Below are 17,484 nucleotides of genomic sequence, written 5' to 3' on the forward strand. Positions count from 1 at the left end.
TATTTTGTTATACTATGAACCTCCCCAACAGGAAATTCCATATTCTAGTTTCAAATGAAAAACGCCATAATACATTTTAAGTAGCAGTTTGGGAGAACAAACTTTAAGCAAAAAGAAGAAGTTTCTAAGAGTGCACCGAAAATGTTGTCTAAGATTCTCCCAAATACTTGAATTCATTAACTATTTCTAATTTGAAGCATTTATCACTACAGCTCATGGAATCCGTAAATGTTATGGAAGTAACCATAGGATTACAGGTGCAGTTAAAAAGCATGAATTTTGGACACTCAGTAACGTGGAAAAAGAAATCAGCATTAACAATCTTTCTGCCAGACAAACTGAAAAACAATATCTTAGTTTTAGAACTTATTATCAATTTGTGCTCTGGAAACCAGATTCTTAACAAGCTGAGATCCCAATTTATACCCGATATAAGATTCAGAAAACTATCTGTACCATACGAAAAACCAACATCATCTGCAAGGTCTGTAAGAGAACCCTTAAAAGGCAAACTGAATAAAGAATTAATGTATACCAAAAAAAGTATTGGTCCTAAAACCGAACATTGTGGAACTCCCAAATGGAATGTGTTTATATCACTCCTAACACCATCAAATTTCATTGTTTGGGCTCTTAAATTTAAATAAGATCTTAGCCAATCATTAATGAATCCTCGAATTTCAAGTTTGCTTACCAAAATTTCGTGATTAACCATGTCAAAGGCTTTTGATGTGTCAACAAACAATCCAGCTGTATTCTTTTTTCTATCAAAACTTACAAATATTTGAGAACAGAAATGTAACAACGCATCTTCGGTTGATTTATTGGTTTTGAAAACCAAACTGAACATCACTGAAAAATGTTGTTCTCTTTAAAAAGCTCACCATTCTATTTTTTATAGCTTTTTCAAAAATCTTACTTATTGAGGGCAAGAGTGATATAGGCCTATAGTTACCCAGATCATTAGTTACTCCTTTCTTGAAAAGTGGCAAGATATTTTATTATCAAAATGCGTGCTCTGTTAAGAAAGTTCATCGCGCGCTTCTTCAATTTTATGGTCAGTTTAATCGACCCACTTAAGCGGCTTTTCGGGCTATTGTGACTTAATTTCGCGCCAAATTTACATTGTTGGGCATTAAACCATAAACACGCTTAGGTAGAGTGCGAACTGAAGAAAATATCACAACTGTATCAGTCAGTGTTAATGATGACCATCAATTATCGATTAGCCGCCGTTCGCAGCAATTCAGCCTCTGTGACTCAACAACGTGGAAAATTTTACGGAATTTACGCGTTATACCTTTCAAAATACAGCTACTGCAACGTAAAATGTTTGGTGAATGGGCTCTTGGAAAGTTGGCCGAATATTCACTTTTATACCCAAAAATTGTGTTCAGCGACGAAGCTCGCTTTTGTTTGAATGGGTACGTAAATAAGCAGAATTGTCGATTTTGGAGTAAATATCAGCCAAAAGCATTTCAAGAGCTACCAATTCATCCAGAAAAAGTCACAGTTTGGTACGGTTTATGGGCTATTGAAGGTGATGCGAATCGTAACGTAACTGTGAATGGTGAGCGCTACCGTGAGATCATATCCAACTTTGTTTTGCCCAAAATACAAGAGCTTGGCTTGCATGACATGTGGTTTCAACATGACGCGACGGTGCCACATGCCACATATAGCACGCGCAAGAATAGACTTACTTAACGTTCGGGACCGGTCAACTGGCCGCCTAGATCGTACGATTTACCACCTTTAAACTATTTTTGTGGGGCTATGCTAAAGCTCATGTCTATACAGACCAGCCCCCTTCATTGAAGCATTTATTCGTGAGATACTGGCCGATATGTTAGAAAGAGTATGCCAAAATTGGACTAAGCGGATGTACCATTCTAGGCGCAGTCGAGGTCAAGGAAATATTCTTCAATCATTAAATTATATGGACCGTACTATCGACTATCGACTTTCATACAGCTTTTAAAAAAATCACCTTTTATATAAAAATTGAATTTTGTGTTGTTTAAAAAGGGTCCCCCAAAAAATTCCTATAGGTCTTTTCTTGATCAAAATAAGAAACAAATCGTATTAACTTACATGGAAACAGTGGAAAATAACTAAGCTTTAATTTGATTATTCTGAGCAAAGTAATTATTAAGTACAGTGATATTTCATATCGTAAGAGATGAAGACTCTTACAGTCCGGCCATCCTGACTATAAATCGTCCTCGATTTACAATTACATGCAACAACATTTACATCAACATAACATAAAAAAAAAACTTTTGCATAAAATTGATAAAATAAAAAAATCCAATTAAATTGATTGATGCAAAATGTTTGAACATAAGGCTTCATGTTCTCAGGGTAACATACCACTTTATACGACACGCGAGATATTTGGATATTTTCTATGTCTTCTATAATATAACGGTCATTAGGCAAGACTTTTTTAACCTCATATTGACCTTTATATTTAGCTATCAATTTTTTGTTTAATCCTGGACTATTTACAACGTTTTTGATTAGGACATAATCACCGACTTTGTATTTCAAAGGTGGCTTATGATGTTTATCACAATTAATTTTGTTTTTGTTTTGGCTTTTGACCGTTTTTTCGTTTGCAAATTTTTGGACCTCATCTAAATTTCTAGGTTCTTTCTGTAAAATATTTTCTTTTAGATATTCTTTAAAGTTGTCCATAACTTCGCCCTTTTGACAAACACCAAAAAGGAGTACACTAGGGCAAGCACCTGTGCTCTTGTTTTGTGTGTTATTTAGAGCAAACTTAACCTTTTTGAGATGTAACATCCAACTACCTGAATCCATTTCACTTTCTTTCGACAGCATAGGGGTAAGGCACCTGTTTATTCGTCAACCTAGCCGATGGACTGAGGTGAGCTAGTGGCCACCTTAATATGTTGAATGTTATACTAAAAAATCGCCTGAGGTGAAAAAACTACCCCTATCTGAAATGATGCGTGTTGGCTTACTATAGTATGTAAAATAAGATTCAAGGCATTGAAATACTTCTTTAGTCATCGTAGTTTTAATCGCGTAAGGCTTCGTATATTTTGTAAATTCGTTGACTACAACAAGTACATGTTTTTTGTTATTTGAAGTTGAGGGAGGTAATGGACCGTAATGGTAGATGTGAACTGTTTTAAACTTTGAGATATTGGACTTAAGCTAATTTTATCTTTTAAAAAAATATTGTTGTCAACATTTAGTTAAATTTTAAAATCGAATCGACATTGTTTTTTACAAAAAATAAAAACAAAAAAAAATCATTACTAAACTTGGTAAAAATTGATTTTCGACTCAAATATCTTTTCAATAATTTGAGATTTTTGCTAATTTTGTTTTTAAGAAATATTGTTTTCAACATTCTAAAAAAATTTGAGAAAAATCGGATTGACAAGTTTTTTACAAAAAAAATTAAAAAACGCAATTCTAAAACTTGGTAAAAATTTACTTTCGAATAAAATGTCTTTCCAAAAATTAAAAAAAACATTGGCTGCAAACTAATTTTATCCCGCAGTAAATATTGTTTTTGAAATTCAGTAATTTGTTTATAAAAATCCGACAGTCGGTTTTTTCATAAAAAAATAAAATCTCCAAAAGTAGTCTCGTGATTAATAGAAGATAAGATATTGATTTGCTTATATAAAAAAAAAAAAATGTTTAGAAATGCTACTAAAATTTGTAAAAATTGATTTTCAAGAATAATTCAACTGACAACTTTTCTATCAAAGCACAAAAACCTACAAACTTTTAAGCAAGACAAATCTACAGACGGAATGGGAAGTTATCAGTGTGGGTCGCATCCCAGCTTCTTGTTTTTTAGAAATTAGCTGTTGCATTATACATTTTTAAATCTTTATAGGCATTTTTTTAAACAGGCTCTTTCTTTTTAAGAATTGTGAATGTTTTTTTTGTAATATTTAAGAAACCTACGATAAAGTTTATTTATTTTGTATTCAAGTCATTGTTTCTCTTTGAATTGTTCGTTATTTGTGTAATATGTGCACATGAACTTTTTCTTTTTTAAAGAAACAAAATTGAAAGAACCTTAATCACTTTAAGAGGAAAGCCATATACACAAATTCATAATATCACTACAATTAAAGTTATTTTTTAAATCCATAAATTCGTTATTTTGACCTAATTTATTTAAAACGATTCTCCTTCTATATTTTTTTTAATAAAACGAAAATTATTTTTATTTTATTATTTTACTTTTGAACAGAGCATTAATAAATCAAATGATCTATTTTTGTAACTTGGTATTTTGCCTTTATTCAAATTTTGGGTCGGGTTGGAGTACAACAGGGAAACCCTTAAGAATTTGGTTTTTTGTTGTTGATTATCGACATTTAATAATAATTGTTTTTGAAATTGAGTCAACATTTTTTTCGAAATCCTAATTAAGAGTTAAGTCTACAACATATATTCTTTCATTGATCTGATTTGGTAGATGAAGCCATTAACTATTATACAGATTGATCTGAAACCACCGTTTTAAGTTCGGTATACTCCGCCCCATGTACTGAATTTGCCCCTCTTAGTTAATTTACTTAATCATTGTTGTTTCACGTAGAACTTTTGGCCATCAAAAAAGTGCCCTCTCGGCTTTAAGGACACGTGATATCATTACAGTAATACACATGTTCTGAGATAGTCCTTATAAACTTTTAAATAGGTTCCCCTTTTGGCTTGGAGCTTCTGCAAATGATTTTTAAAGAAGCTGCATGGATGAGGAGAAAGAGAAAGTTCCTTGTCCTTTTTATCATGTCCTGCTATATCACATAGACGAAGACTCTACTTAGTATTATTTTACTGATCAAATACTTTACCGTCTCAAACGCTTCGTTGTTAAATTCAAATGGTTAAACGGTTAGTGAAGATCCTTAGATCCAAAGAGGTATTATAGCAGACCGACTTTTAGTCTAAATGTGTTGACATTTTATCCAGCAGACACTTTAAACTGAACTAAACTTCATTAGCGTCTTAACAAACTCCTGACTTACAAATATATTTATTCCTTGATTCAAAAATTAGCAATTTTGATTCGAAGAAATCGTCTATTTATCACTTTCATAGCTACATCTTTTTTGTTTTAAATCATTGTTATTATTAGAACTTGTGGAACTCTAGATATTCGTCACTTTAAAGGGTTTTCTATAACTATGTGGTGCTTCGGATTGGTCCCAAATTCATTATTTTACTTTTCAATCGTTTGCTCTTACCTCAAATAATTTCTTAAAATAAAAACAAGATTAAGCTTAAAACATAATAGAAATTTCAAAAATAGGATTTTGGTAAGAAAAGTGTCCAATATTACTTGGATGTCTTTTGAACAATCTAAATTGATGAGAGAGAAGCCCAAAAATCTACCTAACTCAGATTTTGTTTTAAATTTCAATTGGATCTAAAATTCTCTTACTACCCTAATATTTATATGGGTTTATTAGAACCCCAATCTCTTTGACTGCATACGTCCCTGCACCTTTGCCAAAAGGGTATAATCTAAATTTGTTAATTCAGAAAAGTGGGTGTATTTTTATTTCATCAGATTATGCCATTGCGTGAGTCATCATCGCATTATATTCAAATTATATGGCTTGAGAATTTACTTTCGATTAATGACCATTCCTTCCGCATTACATTAAAAAAAGGAAAAACGTAATCGATGAAATAGATTAAATAACTCATAAAACAAAAATTCACATTCACGTTGTTGCTGCCTATTTTAAAATTTTGCAAAATTTTTAAAAGAAAGTGAAATTATAAAACGAATTCAACTCCAAACGTCAATTAGCATTTTTCTTCTTCTTTTCTTCTCAAAAATATAAAAACAATATTTAAAGAAAATATAAAAAAAACGTATTAAAAGAAAGAAATGGGCAGTGAGTTTTATTAACTTTACAATTATATTCCGGAGGGTCTATTCAATGCTTTCTACGAGTAGGCAGGTATAATCAATAAGACGAAGTTAAGTTATTGTATGTTTATTCAGAAAAAAACAAAAACTATTGACCCTATCGACTTTCTATGGATGTTATAAGTTATTATTACCATCATCATAGTCGTCTTGATTATCATGTTGTACAAAAAACAACACACAAATTGATGAGTTTGGACCGCACCCTTTAACGCCAAGGAACTCATATAAAGTATTTGAATATCTCCTTAATTTTGTTAAATGGTCAATAAACTAAAGGAATATGATTTTTTCTCTCAACTTTTTAGAAAGCAACAATCATCGAGGTATCATATTTGAATGTGTAATTCAAAAGTTAATTTTTACTGAAATTCATTCACTAAATCATTTTCTTGATGATGTTCGGAGTTCAATCAAAATGATTTTGCAAAGAAATTGAAAGTGAAATAATAGAATGGAGTGAAAAGTATGTGAATCGACAAATTGTTATTGATGGCATAATTATGAACCATGTTGATTTATGGTGTAATTTATTTTTGTTAAAAATTTTATTGATTTCCTTTTTTGATTAGAAATATGAAATATGAGTACAAATTTTCACATAAGCTTTGCAAAATTTTTAGTGAAAAATGAAAGTAAAAATGTCAAAAAGAAAATAACCGTTTTATCTCATGATGGATTACTTTGTACTCATGATTTTAATATGTTAAGGGGTTTTGAGTAAACTACACAATAAGTTATAAAAGGCTCTACATTTTCGCAGTAAATTCTTGTAATTAAATTTTTAGGAAATAAGATAGTTTAGGGTGTTCTTTTAAAAGCTTAAGAGCTGTCATGTAGTTATAATGGCGGGTGTTTTTTTTGTAAGAAGTGTGGAATTTTATGTGAGCTACGCTTTTTAAACTGGCGACGATTCTACCAGCTGTCAAGTAGTGGACATTTAACTTCCCACATGAAATTGTTGTAATCGGTCCGATTTGCTCAATTGGAAATTTCGTCATTTGACGACCGTTTAAGGTCCCTATAATCTTAATCAAAGATTTTATCCTGAAGACAAAAATAATTTCGATGTAAACAAACTTGAATGAAACAAAAATCAATGCGAAATTTTGAATGAACAGATTTCTCATCTAGAACTAGATATGACTCTTAGAACTGCGAAAGGTAAAACAACAGATGAAGACAAGATTACCTATGAAATGGTTGAAAAATGCTCTGATAACCTAAAAGACAGACTGTGATTGTTATACAACAACATTTTAATGACTGATGTTTTTCCACAAGACTAGAAAAGGGCTCAGTTCAAGTCAATTCCTAAAAACCCCCTAAATCGCCACAGTTTTGTTGAGTACCGACCTATCGGGCTTCCGAGTTAATGTTGATGATTATAAATCCACACTCTTTAAACTGGAAAATGGAACTCCTCAAGGATCTCCTCTTTTGGTAGCAATTTACAACACTTGTGTTGATTCGCTTTTGCCTAAACTCACGCAGAACCTCAACTTGACTTTGTTGGGATTTATGCTGATAATAATTATGTAGAAGCAGGTGAAATCTATTTTAGAAAATGCAGATGGGGCTATCCACACATGGTCCAAAAGAAAAGGCTCCATAATCCCTCCTTCAAAAGTAGATTAATTGCACCTATGCAGGAAAAGAAATTGTAATCCATTGCCATTGAACATTCGCGATATTGTAGTCTCGGCTTTAAAAGAATTAAAAATGTTGGGTATTACATTTAGTTCTAATTCAAAATGGAATATTCAGGTAAAAAACGTAATCCTTCAACTTAAAACGACATAACCTCCGAAAAACGATTTTCTTTAAGAAAAAAGGACCTCATCTTGAAATAGCCTCAGCCTCACAAGCACTAAAATCAATAAGGATCGGGGCTCTTAGACTGGAATCTGGATATCACTCTTTTACTTTGGCAAAAGAAAATCTAGCTGGCCCTTGACGATACAAAGCATCCTTTGTATAATTTTGCCAATGCAATTGCTATTTCAGAAACAAATAAACAAAAAAAAGAAAAAAGTTCAACGTTAAATATCTCACGATCCAATAACTCGTGACTTCAATAAAATTGTATACTATGTGATGGGACGTATTGCCAAGTTAAAATAATTTTATTTATTTTGTGTAAATCAAAAACACTGAAAAGGATTTGATGCCTTAAATATCTTACAAACCAAAAATGATATGATCTTCGGAATAATTTCAATAGGAATAATAAAACAATGTCAGCAAAAACAAATCAGATTACCGAAAATGTGTTTCAACATTAGCTACTACTAAAAAAAAGGTTCCAAATCACTTCCCTCTCGCGTATTTTTTCTTTTGATAATAATTCAAAATTTACAGTTTAATTGCATAGCGCAACGGTACAATGCTTTGCAGTCCGTCATTTCCGTCCAAAGGGAATTTAGGCGGGAGTTTGGCGGTAATCCCCCGAGTAGTTGGACCATTATGAGGTTTGTAAACATGTTTGCCGAATATGGAAGCATCGCTTGAAGGCCGTACCATCGAGATGCCAATGTTCGGGTTCAGGATACAATCGCAGCAGTAGCATCTACAATACAGGCCAATACGAGCGTTTCGACCCGAAACTTATCGGGCCAAATTGGAGTTAGTAGACGTTCATTACAACGGATATTTCATGACGATTTAAACTTGTTGCGTACAAAGTCCAAATTACTAGCAAGTTAAACCCTCAGGATTTGCCTGTTCGCCTGGAATTCTGACAAAAAATGATATCATTGGCCGAAGAAGACAACACATTGATCAATTGTTTGTTCATGTCTGATGAGGCCCATTTTGATCTTTACGGCAATGTAAACAAGAAAAATGTCCGTATATGGAATGAGTCTAATCCAGAAATGCTCCATGAGACGGAACTGCACCCAGAACGAGTCACTGTGTGGTGCGCAGTTTCATCAAGGTACTTCTTTCAATGGGGACCATTATTTAAAGATGTTGAAGGAGTTTTTTATCCAGAACTGAAGACGTATACCATTCAACAGCGTTTGGTTCCAGCAAGATGGAGCATATAGCCAGACCAGTTATGGCGGAGGTAAACAAAAAGTTCGCAAACAAATTAATTTCTAGGAACTCCACTCTTTGCTGGCCCCCAAGGTCACCTGACCTGACTGCACCAGACTTCTTTTTATGAGGTTATGTCAAGCAAGAGGTGTATAAAACGAAGCCCAGGAATTTAACTGAATTAAAGCAATAAATAACGAAAATAATTGAGGCGATCCCAACATTAACTCTTCAGGTCGCAATGAATATTTTTTTTAACCAGGTGCCGCATATGCGTGGGAGAGCGTGGAGGTCATTTGCGGTCTATAATCTTTAAAAACAAATAACTATTTAAAATTAAATTTAATTTTCTGACCAATAAAAAAAAATTAAATACATTGATTAAAAGAAAAGCTATTTGAATTTCTTATTGTAGCACAATTGGTGCGCCACCCGTATAAGAGTCATACAAAATGATTGGATTGCAAACCACATAATCCATTTAATTTTTTTTCTTAGACCTTTAGTGGTAGTAGAGCCCAGTCTTCTTACTGACAAATGATCCTTAAGTATAGGATGATAGAAAAGAAACGTTAAATAATTCGCAAATTAATTATGGATACATGAATGGGACACCACTTCCAAAAGTTGAAATTCAAAAGATTTCATGTACCGTACTGACAAGCATTTGTGACATTAACAATTTAAATCTTGACTTAAGTCGAACGGTTCTATGGTCGTGGTTATCAGTGTCTAGCTTTTAATTCAATATTTAAGTAGGTTTTGAAAAATCTCAAGATTTAAATAAATCTTCATTAATTTGAAACGGTTACAGCTAAAAAGTGAAAACTATTAATTACAGAATTGCTCTACAAAACAAATTATTCTTAGCAAAACGATTCAAAATATATAATTACATTAATTTTATAAAATAAATAATTCAAGACTGAAATACATCTTGTCTACATCATGTATAACAGATCATTATACAAAATTGATACCTAATTATCATATCTTTCAGACACAAACCCAATTCTCATGGCACAACCACAATTTAACATAGATTTCTACAAACGCACAGTCAATATTAAATGAAATAGATTTTTCTGCAATTTTCACAGACTGGAATTTCTGATGGAGTCATATATACATACAGATATACAGATATCCTCCCAAGCAATAGCAATTAATCACCCCCATCTAAATAGACCACAAGGTTAATGTCTTAAATGTGAAATCAAAAGTGGTAACGAACTCTTGTCAACATCTGCACAAAGGAGCCCATAAGCCAGAGCCAGAGTTCAGTTGATGGGCAACGACAGTTTTCGAAATCTATTTCAAAATTCATAGCATGTAAATGTCGAGGTTTTGATCGTTTGAGATGATAGTTAAGTGTTTTACAGTTTACACTATTTTTATGTATGCAAAACTCATGAGCTCATATATGAGTGCAGCACCATCGTGCCATCACTCGGTTTGTCGAAAGAAATCAACTTTTCCTTTTTCGGGAACCCCAGTGGAATACAAAATGAGCCATAAGCCACCATCACCACCGCCATCGTCATATTGGAGTAACATCGTATTCAAGAAGAAAAAAAACACAACAAATGGACTTTCTTCCGTAGCGAAAGGAAAAATAACAATAAAATTGTAGGTATTTGGTGTCTTTGAGATTTCCATTTCGATATCAAAAATTTACACATGGAGAAAAGCCTTTGGGAGCAATATTATCTCCTTTGCCAAATCTTTACATTACTCGTACGCACTTTATTGTTGAGTATTGTTGGCTCATACAGAGAGCCTCTTTAACTTCAATTCCAAAGTGCAAAAATTCCCCAAAAGTCAGATAAAGTTGCACTTTCTTCAAGAGGTTGTTTTAAGAAGTGTGTAGTTATTTAGTTGTTTAATGTTAAAGTAGGAATTTCAAGATCTTAAGTGCCAACAATATATTTTGATGGGACACCATGACCATTATACCACATGCGACATGATAACTTTCCCTTTCCATTGAATTGGCCAAAAAGTGTGTGTCTTTTATTGTTAAGTCAGAGGAAATGTTTAATAATTTCTCGCGTTGGATGGCGTTGGCTTGCTGAAGAATTCTTCACACAAAAAATGTTCATAATGTAAAGCAATTAACAACTTTTTGGTGTGAATAATTTTTGTTTTGTTTTTATTAGTTTTTGTTTGGTTTATTGCGTGAAGGGCAAACAGATGAAGATTAATTTTTATTTAGTGTTTTTTTTTTACTTCTTTCCTTTTGTTTGTTGTTTTGTGGATGATAGAAGAGTTTTTGTTTATTTGTCAGATTAATGGTCATACAAATGCCAAAGAAAAGTTTCACTGCTTCCTATGTTTTATAAGCTTATAAGCGGATATGGTAAAATATGAATTTTTCTTAAAGACATGTTTTAATACCTTTACTAAAAATTGCGGTTTCTCAAACATTTCTTTTAACACAATTAAAATTGTGGATGTTACAAGAACAATAATTCATTCGACCACAGGTTTCAGATCACGTTTTTTTAAAAGATTATTTGAGTCAACAGTTAGCCGCTGCTGTGGGTAGTAAAACCTAAACATAAAACCTAGAAGAAGTGTTTAAATATTTATAGGTGCATTTTAAAAGAATGTTTTTTGTTTATGGGCCTACAAAAGTTATAATCGAAGCCATTACATCTAAAATTCAAATTATTTAGTTATAAAATTAATTTTTACAAGCAATTTATAATTTTGTAATTTGTTATGAATACATTTGAAGTATATATACATATACAACATCTAAATCAATTTTGGTGACTATAAATTACGAATGCATTTTGATTTTATGATTATTATACAATAAATTACACAGTGTGGTCAAAATTTAATACTTGATTTTCTTTTAAACTATCATTTTGTTAATTAATCAATAAAATGGGAACATTTGCATTCAAGTTTCTTATTTTGAAATTGAATTCTTTAATATTTAATACATATTTGAATTTTTAAGCTACTTCCACTTTTATTCGATTTTATCAAAAATCTCATTATTTCATATTCATATTAAAAGAATGCCAAAGAACTCAATTTCAAACACAAACATTGTCATGAAATTTTTGCAGCTTATAAATAGTTTTGTGACATTATTTTAATGCATATTTTTTTAAATTAATAGCAGACCTCCAACATAAGTGCACTAATGTTTGGTCCAACAGAAGGAGTAACCCATATTCCTATAATTTGAATGTATAATTTTGGGTGTGGGCCTTTTGTTTGTCAATCTCGAGTGTTTAAAACATTTTTCAACTGTTTTGTGTTCCGAGACGTTAAATTTAAAATAATATTTTTAATAAAAAAGTATACTTTTAGGAAAAAAACTTCATGGGTTAAGACTTGGGGGCAGTAAAATTTTAAATGAAAAAATAACGAGTTTGCTTATCAGCTCTTTTGTTTGATTTTTGAATATTTATTTTGCTCGGGTCTCAGGTGTATAAAAGATGTTCCAATAGACATGGTTTCTTTTAATAAGGCTATTTTGTATATCCTTAATAAAACTCAGACTGCACTCTAAGCATTAGAAAAAAAGGAAGGGTTAAAAAGGAGGACATTTTTCAACTAAAAGTCATTGAAATAAAATGATTTTATAAAATTTATAATTTATTAAGAAAGACAGATTTCGGTGTCTTAATTCTAGCATCCATGATTGCATCAAATGTTTAAGAAAAATTAAGTTAGTTAAAAGGTGAGTGTGGGGTACTTAACTAGTATTAAAGAAAAAGAACATGATTTTGGATTGTCCTTTGGTAGTTTATGGTAGATAACAGAGAACAGATACACTGATAGTTGTTTCTGGCAGTCCAGCTGCGCTTTTCCGAGGGGATTTTGATGGCTTCAATTGAAATCCAACTCAAAAATATTTCTATAACGTCAAAGTTTTGACATATTACTTTTTTAAATTCGAAAAAAAACACATACTTAAGGCTTTCTGAGGCTATCTAAATGAATAAAGATTTGTTTTCAATGCAATTCATCATGATTCTCAAACCTATAATCCTTTTTTCAATATTCACTTCCGATATTAATAATATTTCTTACATTTCTCGCAAAATGTCAATTAGTGGTTAGATTTTGCTGAACTATTTATGCTAAAATGAGATTCAAGATTCAGATTCAAGATTCAAATATTTTATTTATAACAAATTAGTTCTTACAATATAAGTTTCAACGACAGTAATAAAATAAAATAATAATAAGACAATGGCGTTGCCGTCTGTCTGGTAAGTTGATTGAAATGCAAAACATGTTTTTCGAATATAAAAATAAAATAAAATAAAAAGAAGCCTATTTTCATAAAAACTTGATTATCTTTTTTTTTTTTTAAATAAAAGTGTAAGCTATTTTGTTTCTTATCTAAATTCTGTTGTTATATTGTTTCGGTATATAAATGCAGATACAATAAATTTATAAAGAGCTTGCCAATTGCAACCATTTAGGAGTCTCTTTGTATGTTCCATTGTCAACGAGCGTTCCCCGAAGTAAATAAGTCTTAGATCTTTATAAATGGGACATATAGCTAAAAAATGGAAAGTATCTTCTTTCGCTTTCATATTACAAATTGTGCACTGATTGGTTATAACGTTTCTATATGGAGATCCATTCAAATTCAGCATTTCACATCTTGCTCTACATATTAGTGATATTTGTTTCACACTGTAAAGGTCAATAAAGTAATTCTTTTCGTTGAGATTATAGTTAAGCCCTGAATAAATAATTCTATTAATTGATGATTTTGCTTTTTCAATGTTTTGGGTACGGTCTTGTGAGTCGGATATTTCCAGAAAATTATAGCATTGTTGCTTCAGAAGTGCTAGATTTGTGTATTGTATATTTAGGTCTATTTCACATTTTTCTGCCAATGAAATCCAATAATTAATCCAATCTAATTTATGGTCAAAAGTATACTTAACAAGAATATTTGGAAGTCTGTTTGATGGGTAACAGAGAACTTTATGTATATAATCAAAATGTAACTTTAGAGTAAAATGAAATATATTTGGAAGGCCTGTTTCAAGCATAAGTACATAATTAGGGGTATTTGAGGGAAGGTGGAAAAACTTTTTCAGAAAGAAACGTAGAAGCTTTTCGGTTTGTTCGTATTGCTTAAATCCCCAGGTCTGACAGCTGTAACACATGCTAAAATGATTTTCTACAGAAAAAGGCAGAAAAGTTTGAAAGCATATTTTTGTTTACTAAACAAGGCTACAACATCAAGTTTTTGAAATGTATTGCAAAAATATAGAAATAATGTTAAAAAAATGTATTTTAAATATATGAGCACATAGTTAGAATCGAAGTTCGAATTTCAAATTAGCACTAAAATTAACTCTAAACTTTTAAGACCACGAGATTTTTCAAAATTTCATATAGATTCAAATGACGACTCAGAATTAATGAAAAATCCAAAAAGGAAGTAAGATAAGATGTTCAAATGGTATACATGTGCATTCAAGAGGTCACAAGCGTCCAGAGGTTTTTCTCAAAACCCACCTCTGTCTATCAACTCCTACTCTCACCTCCCCGTGGTAAACATCGAGTGTCTAGTACCTCAACTGGAGATTGGGTTCCAACCCCAGTGAAAGTTGTTGAGGGCAGCAACCGAGAGAGGGGGTTAGAGGTGTTTCCACTAAGGCACCTCTCCTTATCCAGACGGCAGCGGAGGAATTCCCGAGATGGAATCAACGGTGGCGTCTATAGTTCCAGTAAGGTTTAACTACTTAGTGAACACCTTATAGAGCTTCTTCGACTTATAAGGAGCCCAGGCCTATAAGGAGCGGTTTTATCCGGGGGATGAAAAACTGCGATGTTTACTATGGTGACTGCTACCACGAAAACCAAGAGCGCTTATTTGGATGCGGCTTCGTAATTGGAGCCAGACTAAGGCAAGAAGTCTTGAGCTATAGGTGCATCAATCATAACCATACGTATCAAGGCTAAATTCGCCAACATTAGTCTGATATGAGCGTACGCCCCACAGAAGAGAAAGACAAAACATATGAGCAGTGTCCTAGCTACGATATTAAAATAGTCCTTTGCGACTTTAATGCCAAGCTAGGAAGGGAAGACATCTTTGATGAAATAATCGGGAAGAACAGCCTGCACCACAACACTTCCGACAACGGATTCAGGCTCATAGATTTTGCTGCAGGGCGAAACGTCATGGTAGCTAGTACGCGTTTTCCACACCTTAACATTCACAACTGACCTTCTGACTTCTTCAGATCAATCTACCGTCAACCAGATTGACCATATTTTGATCGACGCCAGACACGCTTCCAGCATCATGGTTGTACGAACTTTCCGAGGAGCTAACATCGACTCGAACCACTACCTCGTTGTAGCCAAGTTAGCACTTGGGATTTCCAGATACAAGGCAAAACAGGGAGGTGCTGGTTGAAGGTACCACGTCCAACGGCTACAATCGCCACAGATAGCCAAATCCTTTTTCGACCGAGTTACAAGTAACTTCTCTCGAAGTTCTCTGCCGCCTACACAATGTATCGAAAACCAGTGGCAAAATTGAAAAAAAATGCAATAAGAGAAGCTGCCTCTGATGTACTGGGTTTCAAACAGCCACCAACAAAGAACCCCTGGTTTGATGAGGAATGTCGGCAGGCAAATGCAGCCAAACAACAGGCACGCAAAGCGGCGCTGCATAAAAGGACGAGAGCTGCTCGTGAGCTCTATGTGCAGAAAAGGCGAGAGGAACGCCTACTTCTCAGAAGGAAAAAAAGAGAGCATGAGAAGCGTGCCGTTGAGTGGTTTAAAAGCAAGAAAGAAGTTCGAAAGCCTTATGAACATGTGAAACGGAATTCACAGATACATAAACCTAGAACCGAAGGCTGCAAATGTTGAAGTCTAACAAAGGCGCTGGAGCAGATGGCTTGAATGCCAAGCTCCTTAAAGCATCAGGAGATAAGTTGGTTAGGAGCATGCATAAACTTATCATTAAGATATGATCGGAAGAAAGCATGCCCGATGAATGGAACCTCAGTATTGTTTACCCGACCCTGAAAAAAGGAGACCCTTTAAACTGCACCAACTATAGAGGATTCAGTCTACTTAACATCGCTTACAAAATCTTCCCTGCCGTAATATGTGAACGTCTAAGGCCCATCGTCAACAACCTGATAGGTCCTTATCATTGTGGTTTTAGACCAGTAAAGTCCACAGTTGATCAAATATTCACATTGCCGCAGATCCTGGAAAAAACCCAAGAACACCAAATCGACACCCACCATCCTTTCATCGATTTCAAGGCCGCATATGACAGCATCTACAGGGACGAGCTGTATAGAGCCATGTCTAGTTTGGCAGGGATGCCATAGAGAGGATGAACATAGAGAATTCACGCTGCTCCATTAAGGTTAGAAACAACTTAACAGAACCTTTCGATGTCAAAAAAGGATTTAGACAAGGTGATGCGCTGTCATGTGATTTTTTTAACATCGTGGTTGAAAGAATAGTGCAGAGTTCACACGTCAACAATAGAGGCACTATCTTTCAAAAGTCTGTAAAATTACTAGCATATGCTGATGACATTTACGTTATCGGAAGAACTCAGCGTGATGTCAATGGAGCTTTTGTGAGTATTGAGGCAAAGGCGGCAAAAATGGGTTTAAAGGTTAATGAGGGCAAAACAAAGTATATGCCGTCGTCGAGAAAGCACATACAAAACTGACATCTTGGTCAAAACATCACCATCGACAGACGTAGTTTTGAGGTAGTCAAGGACTTCGTCTACCTAGGCTCCGTTGTAAACGCAGAAAACAACACCAGCGCAGAGATCAAGAGTAGAATAAGTCTTACTGTTTCTTTGGGCTAAGAAAGCATTTGAGTAGCAAAGCCCTCTCTCGAGGGACCAAAGTGTAGCTATATAAGATCCTTATCATGCCCGTCCTGCTATACGTTTTAGAAGCATGGACTATGACAAAAGCGGATAAAAGCACCTTGGGTCGCTTCGAGAGAAAAGTTCTTTGTGTGATCTATGGTCCCGTATGCATCGAAAGGGAAAGGAGGAGAAGATGGAACGACGAGCTGTATGGGCTGTACAACGACGTAGCCTGAAGAGTAAAATTCCAACGACTAAGATGGCTGGGTCACGTAGAGCGTATGGAAACCAATGCTGCGGCCCGGAAAGTCTTCGAATCCACACCCACAGGATAGCGCAGTAGAGAAAGACCGCGAATGAGGTGGCGCGCCTAAGTGACCAAGTGGAAAGTGACTTCACCCAGCTTGGAGCGTGAAACTGGAGACATCTAGCTAGGGACCGAGCTAGATAGAGAAGTTTGTTGGGTGAGGCCCTAGGTCACACAGGACTGTAGCGCCACCTTAAGTAAGTAAGTAGGCGTAGTTTTTAGGAATGAGCGTATCATATTTTTATACCAACTCTGGCGTACCACAAAGTAGCCACTAAGAACCTTTACTGTTTATTTTGCACGTTAATGACTATTGTTTTAATTTACGCTGATGACATTAAAATTTTC

Source organism: Eupeodes corollae, chromosome 3 (assembly GCF_945859685.1).
Source record: "Eupeodes corollae chromosome 3, idEupCoro1.1, whole genome shotgun sequence".
NCBI lineage: Eukaryota > Metazoa > Arthropoda > Insecta > Diptera > Syrphidae > Eupeodes > Eupeodes corollae.